Below are 11,036 nucleotides of genomic sequence, written 5' to 3'. Positions count from 1 at the left end.
TTAATTGTTTCTTTTGCTGTGCAGAAGCTTTTTAGTTTGATATGATCCCATTTGTTTATTTTTCCTTTGGTTGCCCATGCTTTTGGGGTCGTATTCATGAAGTCTGTGTCCAGTCCTATTTCCTGAATTGTTTCTACTATGTTTTCTTTAAGAAATTTTATTGTTTCAGGGTGTATATTTAAATTCTTAATCCCTTTTGAGTTGATTTTAGTATATGGTGAGAGGTATGGGTCTAGTTTCATTTTCCTGCATATGGATATCCAGTTATCCTGGCACCATTTGCTGAAGAGGCAGTCCCTTCCCCAGCGAATAGGCTTGGTGCCTTTGTCAAAGATCAGATGGCAGTAAGTGTGTGGGTTGATTTCTGGATTCTCTATTCTATTCCATTAATCAGTGTGTCTGTTTTTTATGCCAGTACCATACTGTTTTGTTTATTACAGCTTTGTAGTATAGCTTAAAGTCAGTTAGTGTTATGCCTCCAGCTTAATGTTTTTTTGCTCAGCATTGCTTTGTGTACACGTGGTCTATCCATTTTAATTTAAAGTTTGTTATTTGTCTAATTATGTGAGGGAAAAAGGTATGGCAAGAGTATAATTCCAAGTGGTCTTGGAATGAAATATTAATAAATTTTGTGGTCCTCAATTTTCCAATGTAATATTATTAAGCGATTTTTTTTCAGTATAATTTACAGAATGGCAAGATACACTGTTTCAATCGCTGCCATCTTCTTTGCAAGTCCAGGGATGGGATCAGACAGGAATATTAGGCTTAGAGTGATTTTTTTCCATTATGAAAAACTCCTGGAACTCCATCATTTGTAATAAACAGTTGATGTTTTAATGCTAAAAGTCAGTTTGGATTTTTTATTATATAATTCATATACCATTGAGGAGAGAAAGGAACACATAGTTATTATTTGTCCAACTGGGTGTGATACAGATGGGTAAGTTGTCAGTTAGGAAGTACCATCGTGGGCAAGTGTATGTCATCCTGCATTGTGTCCTGAATTATAGCAGGATTGTCCACGTTCTTCAAGATGGCCTGAGGGAGGGAGCCAGATTCCTCCAGGGTGAGCACTATCATTAGACGAGAGACGACACTCGTGATCCCCCCAGGTAAGCAGATCAAAAACAGGAGGCTGCAGTACATGCGTCCAGTAAACATGAGTTCTTAGAGTGGAGGAGAAAAGCAGAGAGAAAGTCAACAAGACTAATATTACCTCACATCCTTTTGAGTTCATGGTTACATGAGAAAGGATGGCCAGAAATAAATTTCCCGGAATTAGACGAGTGCCTGTTCTTTGAATTGTAGCTTCTGCTTGACTGACGAGACCTTCTAGTCCACCCCACGTTGGTCTGGAGCTAGTTGTTGTTGTCATTACTGGCGGGTTCATGTAGGTTGGAGTGGAGTTGGTTGTCGGCATCATCACGTTGGTGGTCTGATGCAGGCCATTTCCGGAGGGATGCACTGAGGTGAGATTTTGACGTGTTGAAACTCTGGGATTGGGTCCTTCTTTGGACCTGGGGTTCCACATGAGAAGGTTTGACAGCTCTAGTGGGAATCCACACTGGTCTGTGGGAGACAAAATGGAAGCAAACCCTCTTCCTCATGTTAACAATTCAGCAGGTCCCAACCATTGCGGCCCCGTCCGTAGGTGGTGGTATAAAACCAAGGGTTTAGGCTTCTTTTCAGGAGGGATAAAGTGCCATTCTGTGGTGCTTAAATTTTGTTAAATACACTTTTAAAAATGTAGTGTAAACAAAGAATTGAAGACCTGTTCGTGAGCGTCCATTCCTATATCTATATTGTCCTTTTGTTTATTTAATTGAGATTTAAGAAGGCCATTAGCCCTTCAACAATTGCCTGGCTGGTGGGTTTATATGGGATTCCTGTGACATGTTTAATGTTCCAATTGTTAGAGAATAATTGAAAGACTTCGGAGGTGCATGCCAGCCCATTGTCTGTTTTTATTTGAGCTGGAACTCCCATGGCAGCAATGGCAGAGAGACAATGTCTTTTGGCATGTTTAACAGCTTCTCCTGTTTGGGCAGTAGCATGAATAGAACCAGGATAAATATCAACAGTAACATGGAAATATTTAAGACGTCCAAACAGAGTGTAACATCCATCTGCCAAATTTCATTACTTTTTATTCCTTGGGGATTACCTCTTCCAGGAAAACTAGGTTTAGAAAATCTTTGACTATCAGGACAAGCATGAACAATGTCTTGAGCTTGTTTGTAAGAAATTTGATGCATCTTAGTTAAGGCTTACACCCCTTGTTGAAAAAATTGATGAGAATCAATAGCCTTTTTAAAACATTATACATAACAAAGTGATCAGCCATATCATTTCCAGTTGTTAAAGGACCAGGGAGACCAAAATGAGAGCGTATGTGAGTTACATAGAAAGGCTGATGTCTCTTTTGAAAAAGTTTTTGTAAGTGTTGAAACATTTCAGGTAAAAGAAAATCATTTCCCTCATGGATAGAGGCACTTTGAATAACTCATAAGGCTCCTACTGCATAGGCAGAGTCAGCCACTAAGTTAAGGGTCTGAATAGAAAAATGTTGTAAAGCTTCAATAGCAGCAGCCAGTTTGGCCCTTTGAGTGGTTTTATGATGCATAGTAACAAAATGTTTCCAGATTTCTTCTTCCTGCCATGTTATAGACCCCTTTCCTGATTTATAAACACAGTTAGTGCTTGAGGAAGGGAACAGGGGATAAGCAGGATTTTAATTGCATAGGTCATAATCGGAGTCCTTGTAAGGTTTTATCATGGGGCTATGAGAATTGTAGCTTACCAGCAAAATGAGCCATAGTTGTCTGTAAGGACTCTGATTGTTCAAGGGCAGTTTGGAAGTCAGTTTTACAAAGACCAGGGTTGATAATATCACACCTGTCCAGTAAGCATTGGACAACAGTGCCTTCCCCTAGTGAGTGAATGAACATACTGTTCGAACTTAGTATATAATTTATTTTTTTGTTGTGGATGGGGTAAGAAAATCCATTCATTGACTCCTATTTGAGGAATAAATTGACAAAGCAAACCTGTAGGACTATGTTGTGGGGTAATTAAGACAATGAATTGAATGGCTTGAGATTAAACAATGCATGTTAATTGTCTGGAATGTAAAAAGGATTCAATATGTTTTAATTCTAATTTTGCTTGTTCAGACAAATAACATGGAAAGGACAGATCAGGGTCTCCCTTTAAGCTATTAAACAAATGTTGTAATTGATAAGTAGGAACACCCATGGAAGGGCAGAGCCAATTAATTTGGCCAAGTAGTTTTTGTAAGTCATTGACAGTAAGGGCCTCCGGAATATGGAAAGATATATTTTGTGGCTGTGTGTTTCTCTGCGTGATCAGACAACCAAGGTATTTGCAAGGCTCTGTTTTTTTAATTTTAACTGGAGCTATTTGTAAACCGGCATTATTAATTTGTTTGATTATATGTAAGTAAACTTGTGATAACAGGTCTGGATCATCACGAGCAATAAGAATATCATCCATATAATGATAAACAAGAGCAGCTGGAAATTTTTCACGAGTGGATCGAATAGCTCGATCCACGAAGTCCTGACAAATGGTAAGGCTATGAGTCATCCCTTGAGGGAGAACTTTCCACTGATATGTTTGAGCAGGCGCTCCTGCATTGATGCTAGGAAGGGAGAAGGCAAACTTTTCTTTGTCCTCCGAGTGCAAAGGTATGGTAAAAAAGCAATCTTTGAGGACTATGATTATTAAATGATAATTGTTAGGAATGAGGGCTTGGTTAGGGAGCCCAGGTTATAGGGCCCCATGGGAAGAATGCAGGCATTAATTTTTCTTAAATCATGTAATAATCTTCATTTGCCTGATTTTTTAGGAATGCAAAATATAGGAGTATCCAGGGACTATATGATGGCTCCAAATGTCCCAATTGTAACTGTTGTTTGACAATTAAAGTTGCTTGATTTAATTTCTCCCCTTTAAGAGGCCACTGCTCCACCCAAACCGTAGGACCGGGGGTCCATTGAAGTGTGAATGGCAGGAATGTGGCAGTGGCTGTCATGCTAAATTTGAAGATGTCCCAATATAAACATCCCACTGAGGAAGGAGGTCTTAGCCCCATAAAGTTTGAGGGAATTCTAGAACATAAGGCATAATGGAGGTGGTTTGTCCCTAGGGGCTGGTACACAGTAAAGGATTTTTACTCTGACAAGGGGACTTGGACCTGCCTAGTGTAGTAAGTGGAACTGGGGAAGACGTTATGGTCCATAATGGAGTCCAATCCTTTTTTGCAATTATAGTAACATCAGCCCCCGAGTCTATCAACCCTGTAATTAACTTTTGTTCAACAGATAATGTTAATAGTGGCTGTGCATTATTTAACTTTTGTATCCAGAGCATCAGGCGAAGCAGGAGATTGAGGTTCAGATTTTGTTTCAGAAAACAAAGAGGACAAGAGAACAAGTTGAGCTATTTGAGTCCCTTTAGGAATTACGTGATGTCCTAAACTAGTTATCATAACATGAATTGGTAATACCATATCAGGTGGAATTAACTCTGGAATAATTTGGACACAATTTATAGAGTATTTTGAATTGCCCAGTATAATACCACAGGCGTTAGAAAGGAATGGACCAGAGAAATTTGTTGTCCCTAACTTCACTTGTCCTGCTTCTTCTAAAATAACTTAATCTTTTTGTAAACTACTTGAAGAGATGCTTTGGTAAAGAATGGAATGAAATTGCAGAAATAAACAAATAAGTAATTAAATAAATACCAAACCAAACCAAAACAAAAATCACTGCTGCTTTTGTAAAGCAAGCACCTTCATCAATTATGTGCATACGAATCCATACAGTATTTGCACTGTGCGTGTTCTCGTGTTTTCCTAGGGCTGGCGTTCCTCACCATCATGGAAACGTGGAGCTGTGGTCGGCTATGGTCTTCATGCTGCACGGCGGAGGCTCACTCAGTATCGCACTATCCGGAGGCCCTGAATGGAAGACTCTCAGGTCTCGAAATCCCAATTGTCATGGCTGCATCAATGGCAGTAGTGCAATATTTGTGACAATCTTGTTCGGCCACCTCATAAGTAGACACCTGGGTGATGCTCTTCTGTTGCCGCTTCTCCAGGACAAACTGCGGTCCTCGGTGGCCCCCCTCTTGTCCATGCTGCAGAATCAATCCAAGCAGATGTGTCACACTGGATGTCCTGTTTTGGAACGTGTAACTTGATGACAAAGGTCAAGGAGCCACGGTCATTCTAATTTAAGAGCATCGGGCAGCAGACATGACCTGCAGATACAAAGTCATTCTCCGAGACAGACAGTGCACTCAGGAGAAGCAGAAACTCTCTTTTTGGAGTTGATACGTGTACATTTTTGAGGGATCAGCAATGGACACGATGCTGTCATGCCTGACCCAGGCCAGGCGGCTCCCACAGGAGGTTCAGCTGACCCCAAGGACCCGGCCACCAGTGCCACGGCTACCAAACTCTGACAGCAGCTGACCAGAAGGCATCTTGCTGCCCCAGGGTGTACTGGCTGGCTTGTCACCACTGCTTTAATGTCACTCTGCATTTGAAGTCACATGATCCTACTATCAGCAAACGTTATCGGATGCCAGTCCAAGATGAGGCCTGAGGAGACAATTGTCACTTAAATGTGCTTGCTCACCCACCAATCATCTTCAGCCACGGAAGAGCAAACAGAGGTGAGTCATGCTCCACTGTCCACAGCAAATTTGTACTCTGGGGACCACTTCACAAACGTGGCTGAAGGATTAGCTCACAGGATCACCAGGGTTGGCTTCCAGACACCCTCTTCCTGATTCCAGACACAGGCATTTCAGTCTGCCAGACAAGTGAGGATGCGGTGGCTCTTGGGAGCCCAGGCAGAGCCTGTGATATGTCTGTTGTGCTGCATGAGGTCAGGAGCTTTGACTCACCGGCTCCTGTTCTTCTCAGACACGTGCCCCTCGTGATCACTGGGGCTGAGGGCCACCTACCTACGATTCCTCTGCCAGGTGTGACAGGTGATTGGTGCTGGTAGAAATTAATGCGGGGACATTACTCTCAGTGAATTCAAAGCATAGAAAGCTGGGGTGAGGAACAGTCCAGGGGGCTTGGAGCAGAGATTTGTGGACTCTGCTTGGTCGATGAGAACAAGCTCTGGTGGGCGTGGGCAGAGGACCGAGGACCAAGGACTAGGGGGCAAAGCTTTGCGATGCACAAAAATTAAAGAGGGGGTCGGCCCGGTGGCACACTGCTACAGTGGCCGGTTGGGAGCGCGGTGCTCCCGCCGAGGGTTCGGATCCCACATACAGACCGGTTCCCGCTCACTGGCTGAGCGAGGTGTGGGCGCAACACCGAGGGTTGCGATCCGTTGCCGGACACAAAAAAAAGACAAAAAGGAAAAAAAAAAAATTAAAGAGGCACCTTTCACAAATTTAACAGGTCTTCTAAACATTCAAGAAAAAAGTGTATTTAAAAAAGAAAAATCACTATGCATAGATTGAAATTTTGTTCGACTGAAATAAATGCATAATAACTTGCTTATCTTAGGACAATTTTTTGTTGGGTTTATTTATTATAAATTGCACATTTTTGGGAAAACAGTTTTTGTTTCAGTAGGTGTGTGTACTGTATGATGATACAATCATAATAGTTAGCATGTTTATCACGTAAATATTTACTAATTCTTTGTGGTTATAACATTCGAGATTCTCTTTTCTGAGTTCTTGAACTGTACAATACAGTATTTTCTTTGAGTTAGTCCCATCCTAAAAAGTTTATGCCAGGACCTCGTTGTGGCCTTCATGTGAATATCGCAATGGGATATTATCTGTTTATATGCTTATTTATCATCTCAGTAGTCTCTTTGATAAAATGCTTCTGTGAATCTGAGACTGTCTTATGAATAAATCATTTATTTCTTTATTTTGCTGTTTAGTTTTATGGGCTCTTCTTATGTTTTGCTTAGAAGAAGTTGCGGTTGTATGATTTGCATATATTTCATCTGGTCAGAATCCTGACATTCATTTTCTTAATAGTCACATGACTAAAAAATGCTCTTAAATTTTATGAAGTTCAGTTTATGCATATATTTCATTGATCATGGGTTTTTTCACTGTTATTGTTTGGGTGTTGGTTTACTGTATCTCACTGTCTACCTGACAGCAATGCTTTTCCTGGTGTCTCACAGCACCGACCTGCTCACTCAATAATCTCCACTGACTCTGTAGAGTTTGCTTCTTTGTCGTCTCTGGGATCATTTTCTTGGGATAGTTTTTCTAACTGTGTTTCGTGATCGAACATGAACGACAGATTTCATGAGCGATGCGTTTCACTTTCCTTTTTTCTTTTTCCCAAAGTGCTTATTAGATATGATGAGATGTGTTTCTGATGCAAAGATTCAGCATTTTGCTTTCCAAATGTTAGACTTACTACTTATCTTGGGCTCCTACTTCACTCTTGGAAACCTGATTTATGAGGCATGGATTCTATATGTAGTTCCTGAAAATTTATTTTTGCACTGCCACTGTGATACATTTCATATTGTGGGTACATTCAATCATTTTCTATTATTTTACCCAGTTATGTTATTTGTGTACCTTTGGATTATGTTATTTCTTTTCCATTACAAGAAAAGCTGGCATCTGTATTTCTGTAACTTGACATGCTTTTGCACTTTCTAATCCTTCTCTAACGTTATATCCAAGAGTTTTGTAAAGGCAAATGTGGTTATTTGTATTCTTCCAATTGGAGTAACATGAGCCCGTGAAACAGATTACATGACACCAGCAATCTATGGAGCGTTGGTGACAAAAACCTTACATACAGACTCTTCATAAAACAGATTACAGAATCTCTTTTATGAACAACAAATAGGAGATGTGTAATTTATACTTAAATAAATAAAAGAAAGACAGGGCTCTGAATGTGCTTGTGGGAGAGGAAATCCCAGAGCATAACAGGAAGTGGCCTGTCTGTCACATGTTCCTGTTCTGCAGAGGAGGAGTCAGCACACTGGGATCCAGCCTGAGTTCTTGCACAGGAATCACCCCAGGCTGTGTCTCTGTGCTCTCCATGTACAGTAACGTGAGGCTGAGTCTGCAGGGTCCATGTTGGTCATTGTTAGGACCACCTGGTTTTTGGAGGTGTCCTTGGAGGTCGTGAGCTGACTCTTCAGGGATGGGCTGTAGTATTTATCATCATCCTTGTAAGTGAGTGCCAGCCACTCCAGGGGTTTTTCCCGGAGGCTGACGGATCCAGCTCACACCCATACCAGAAGTGCTCAGTGAAAACTCAGAGAAGGTACAGGTGAGTGTGAGCATCTGGGTGGGTTTCACCAGCCCTGAACCAGACGCCTTCAGGGTGACCTGGGACAGGACCCCTGTGGAGAAAGCACAAGAAGGTGAAGCTGATTCAGGATGAGAACAGGAGGATCTTCATCCCCATGGGAATCCGTGACTGGAGCACTCACAGGAAGGGACGGTCAGCAACAGGAGAGTTGAATACAGCATGTCCATGGTGGGCACAGGAGTCACTGCTCCAGGCCCAGTGCTCAGCTTTTCAACCCACAGGGGGGGCGGGGGGGGGCTGGTAGAGATTTGCATTCCCCTCTGCCAGGTCTTGACTTATATGGGTTGAACTCAGGCTTCAGGACTCAGTGGGAAAGTGTGTTTGGGATGAGGAGCACTGAGCCCTCAGGTGTCTGCTGTCACAGGGGACACCTGCCGTTTTCAGGACTGGGGGCTTTAGAAACAAGGTCTTTGGAAAGACCTTGTTTTTGAATTCAGTCAAGGCTGTGAGTCCCTCATCCATACAGGGATCATTAACTTTGTATTTTCTGTTCTAGACAAATACAAGAGAGAACAAGACCAATCATATTTTTCCACATTCAAGATGCAGAGCAGTCTGTTCCTGCCAGACAGCAGGGGGCGACTCCTGAGTGTTCTGCTCAGCTTTCTCTTTCATTTTAAAACAGAGGCATGAATTGTTAAAATAAGGGATGATAAATTGGAGTACATTTACATTTATGGAATAAAGAAGAGCTTGGTTGTCTGTGTGATTGCACAAGTGTGTGCATTCCTATAGTAATAGTTCATAGATAACCAACGTTTCACATTTTTCCCACCAGTGCTGTAGAGATAGAGGTCTGCACTTCTGCCTTTTCTCTTTATCAGCTTGTGACTGAGTAGAGGCCTTTGGAAGCTGGATTGGACTCTCAGGGAACATCTGCCTGACGACAAGTTCTGCTACAGCTTTGCTCTGTACCTGCACCAGAGATCTTACGTGTGTGTGTGTGTGTGTGTGTGTGTGTGTGTGTGTGTGTGTGTGTGTGTGTGTGGTGAGTTTTACCTTTTACTTGCCTCTCATTGGGAAATATGGATCAATGAGATTTTTTTTGCATTTATTTATGTATTATTTTAATTCAACAAGGTTCAATGCAGCTGATTTTCATGTCCCTTTACCAATTCTTCCTTCACCCCCTCCCTCTCCCACTCCCAAAATTGATATTGGGTCTGTCCACTTGTCTTAACAAGTTCAAGGAATTGTGATTATTGTGTCTTCTCCTCCCCATTTGTTTGTATATTTAATAATTCATTTTTATTACCTCCCACAAATGAGTGAGAACATGTGGTGTTTCTCATTTATTTCACTTAATATAATTTAGGTGTAACTCGGTGAGTTTCAAAAATGAAACTATTTGCTGTTACCCACAGTTAAAGGGATGATGGATGTCAAGTACTGGTGATACCGTGCATGTAAGCTGGACATCCCAGGATGTTTGCATGCACAAAACTCTTATATTTTTACAAATTTCATGTGAAGACTCACACATGAATGCTTTTCCAGGTCAGCATTTTAAATAAAACTTCCTCCAAGAAAATGTGGCAATCTTATACCACAGCAACCCAAACATGACAATCTACATACTTCAGACTCTTCCATAAGTCGAAAAACATATTTAGTTATTGAGAATAAATGGAAATCCACAGATAAGCTCATGCACTTATTCTCTGATCTGTGGATATATTTAATTTCACGAGTACTTCTATTTCAACGTGGACACTTTTAGTAGTTTTTATTGTTGAATTGCTCTGGTCACATTTTATATGTTGAATAAATGTGGTGAGAGTGGACATCCTTGTTTCAGATCTAGGAATAAAAGTTCATTCTTTCTTTTTCTTTTTTTTTTTTTTTTTAAAGGATGACCGGTAAGGGGATCTTAACCCTTGATTTGGTGTTGTCAGCACCACGCTCAGCCAGTGAGCAAACCAGCCATCCCTATATAGGATCCAAACCCGTGGCCTTAGTGTTATCAGCACCGCACTCTACCGAGTGAGCCACGGGCCGGCCTAAAAGTTCATTCTTTCAACATCGAGCACCATATTAGCTGTGGGCTTATCGTATATTCTGAATCTCTTGACTACAATGCGGAGGGAAAATGTTGTTTTCACCAAATGTCACTGGGAAAACTGAACATTCAGATGTGAAAAAATAAATGTGAACCATGACTTTACACAATATTTAAAAATCAACCACAAAAAAATTAAATACCTAAATGTAAGACTTAAAACTGTAAAACTACTAGAAGAAAGCTTAGGAGGAAATCATCATGACATTAGATTTGGCAATCATTTCTTAAATAATACACTAAAAGCAAGAAGAGACAAAGCAATTTCAGAGAAAAACTGTGCATTGAAGGGAACAATTAACAGAGTGAAAATAAAACCTGAGGTTCATGTGTGTGTTGTGTGTGAGCTGCTGGTGTGGTAAGAGAACAACATTTAGAGTTTCTCATGATTTATGATAGGTTTCTTCACTCTGGCATATTTTGTTTATGTTCATTGAAATACTCAATACGGTATTCTATTCAAAGTTTCTAAGGTAGGCCTGCATTTCCTCTAGAAGAGTTTTTTAAATACATGCATCCTCTCTGACCATCAAGGTCACTTGCAGTGAGTGCTCCAGAGCATCGGGTCCCAGAAATTCTGATGGTTTACACAGACTGATCCTCACATCCCAGCTCCTATTT

General features: G+C 41.1%; 2 pseudogenes; both read right to left on the bottom strand.

Moving 5' to 3' along the window:
• Positions 1-4,963: 4,963 nt before the first annotated feature.
• Positions 4,964-6,089, bottom strand: LOC103607742 (annotated as a pseudogene).
• A 1,962-nt stretch (positions 6,090-8,051) lies between these two features.
• On the bottom strand, positions 8,052-8,523 carry LOC103607741 (annotated as a pseudogene).
• Positions 8,524-11,036: the final 2,513 nt, after the last annotated feature.

This window comes from Galeopterus variegatus, unplaced genomic scaffold, assembly GCF_000696425.1.
Source record: "Galeopterus variegatus unplaced genomic scaffold, G_variegatus-3.0.2 Scaffold7678, whole genome shotgun sequence".
Classification (NCBI taxonomy): domain Eukaryota; kingdom Metazoa; phylum Chordata; class Mammalia; order Dermoptera; family Cynocephalidae; genus Galeopterus; species Galeopterus variegatus.
This window is presented reverse-complemented; position numbering and strand designations above follow the sequence as displayed.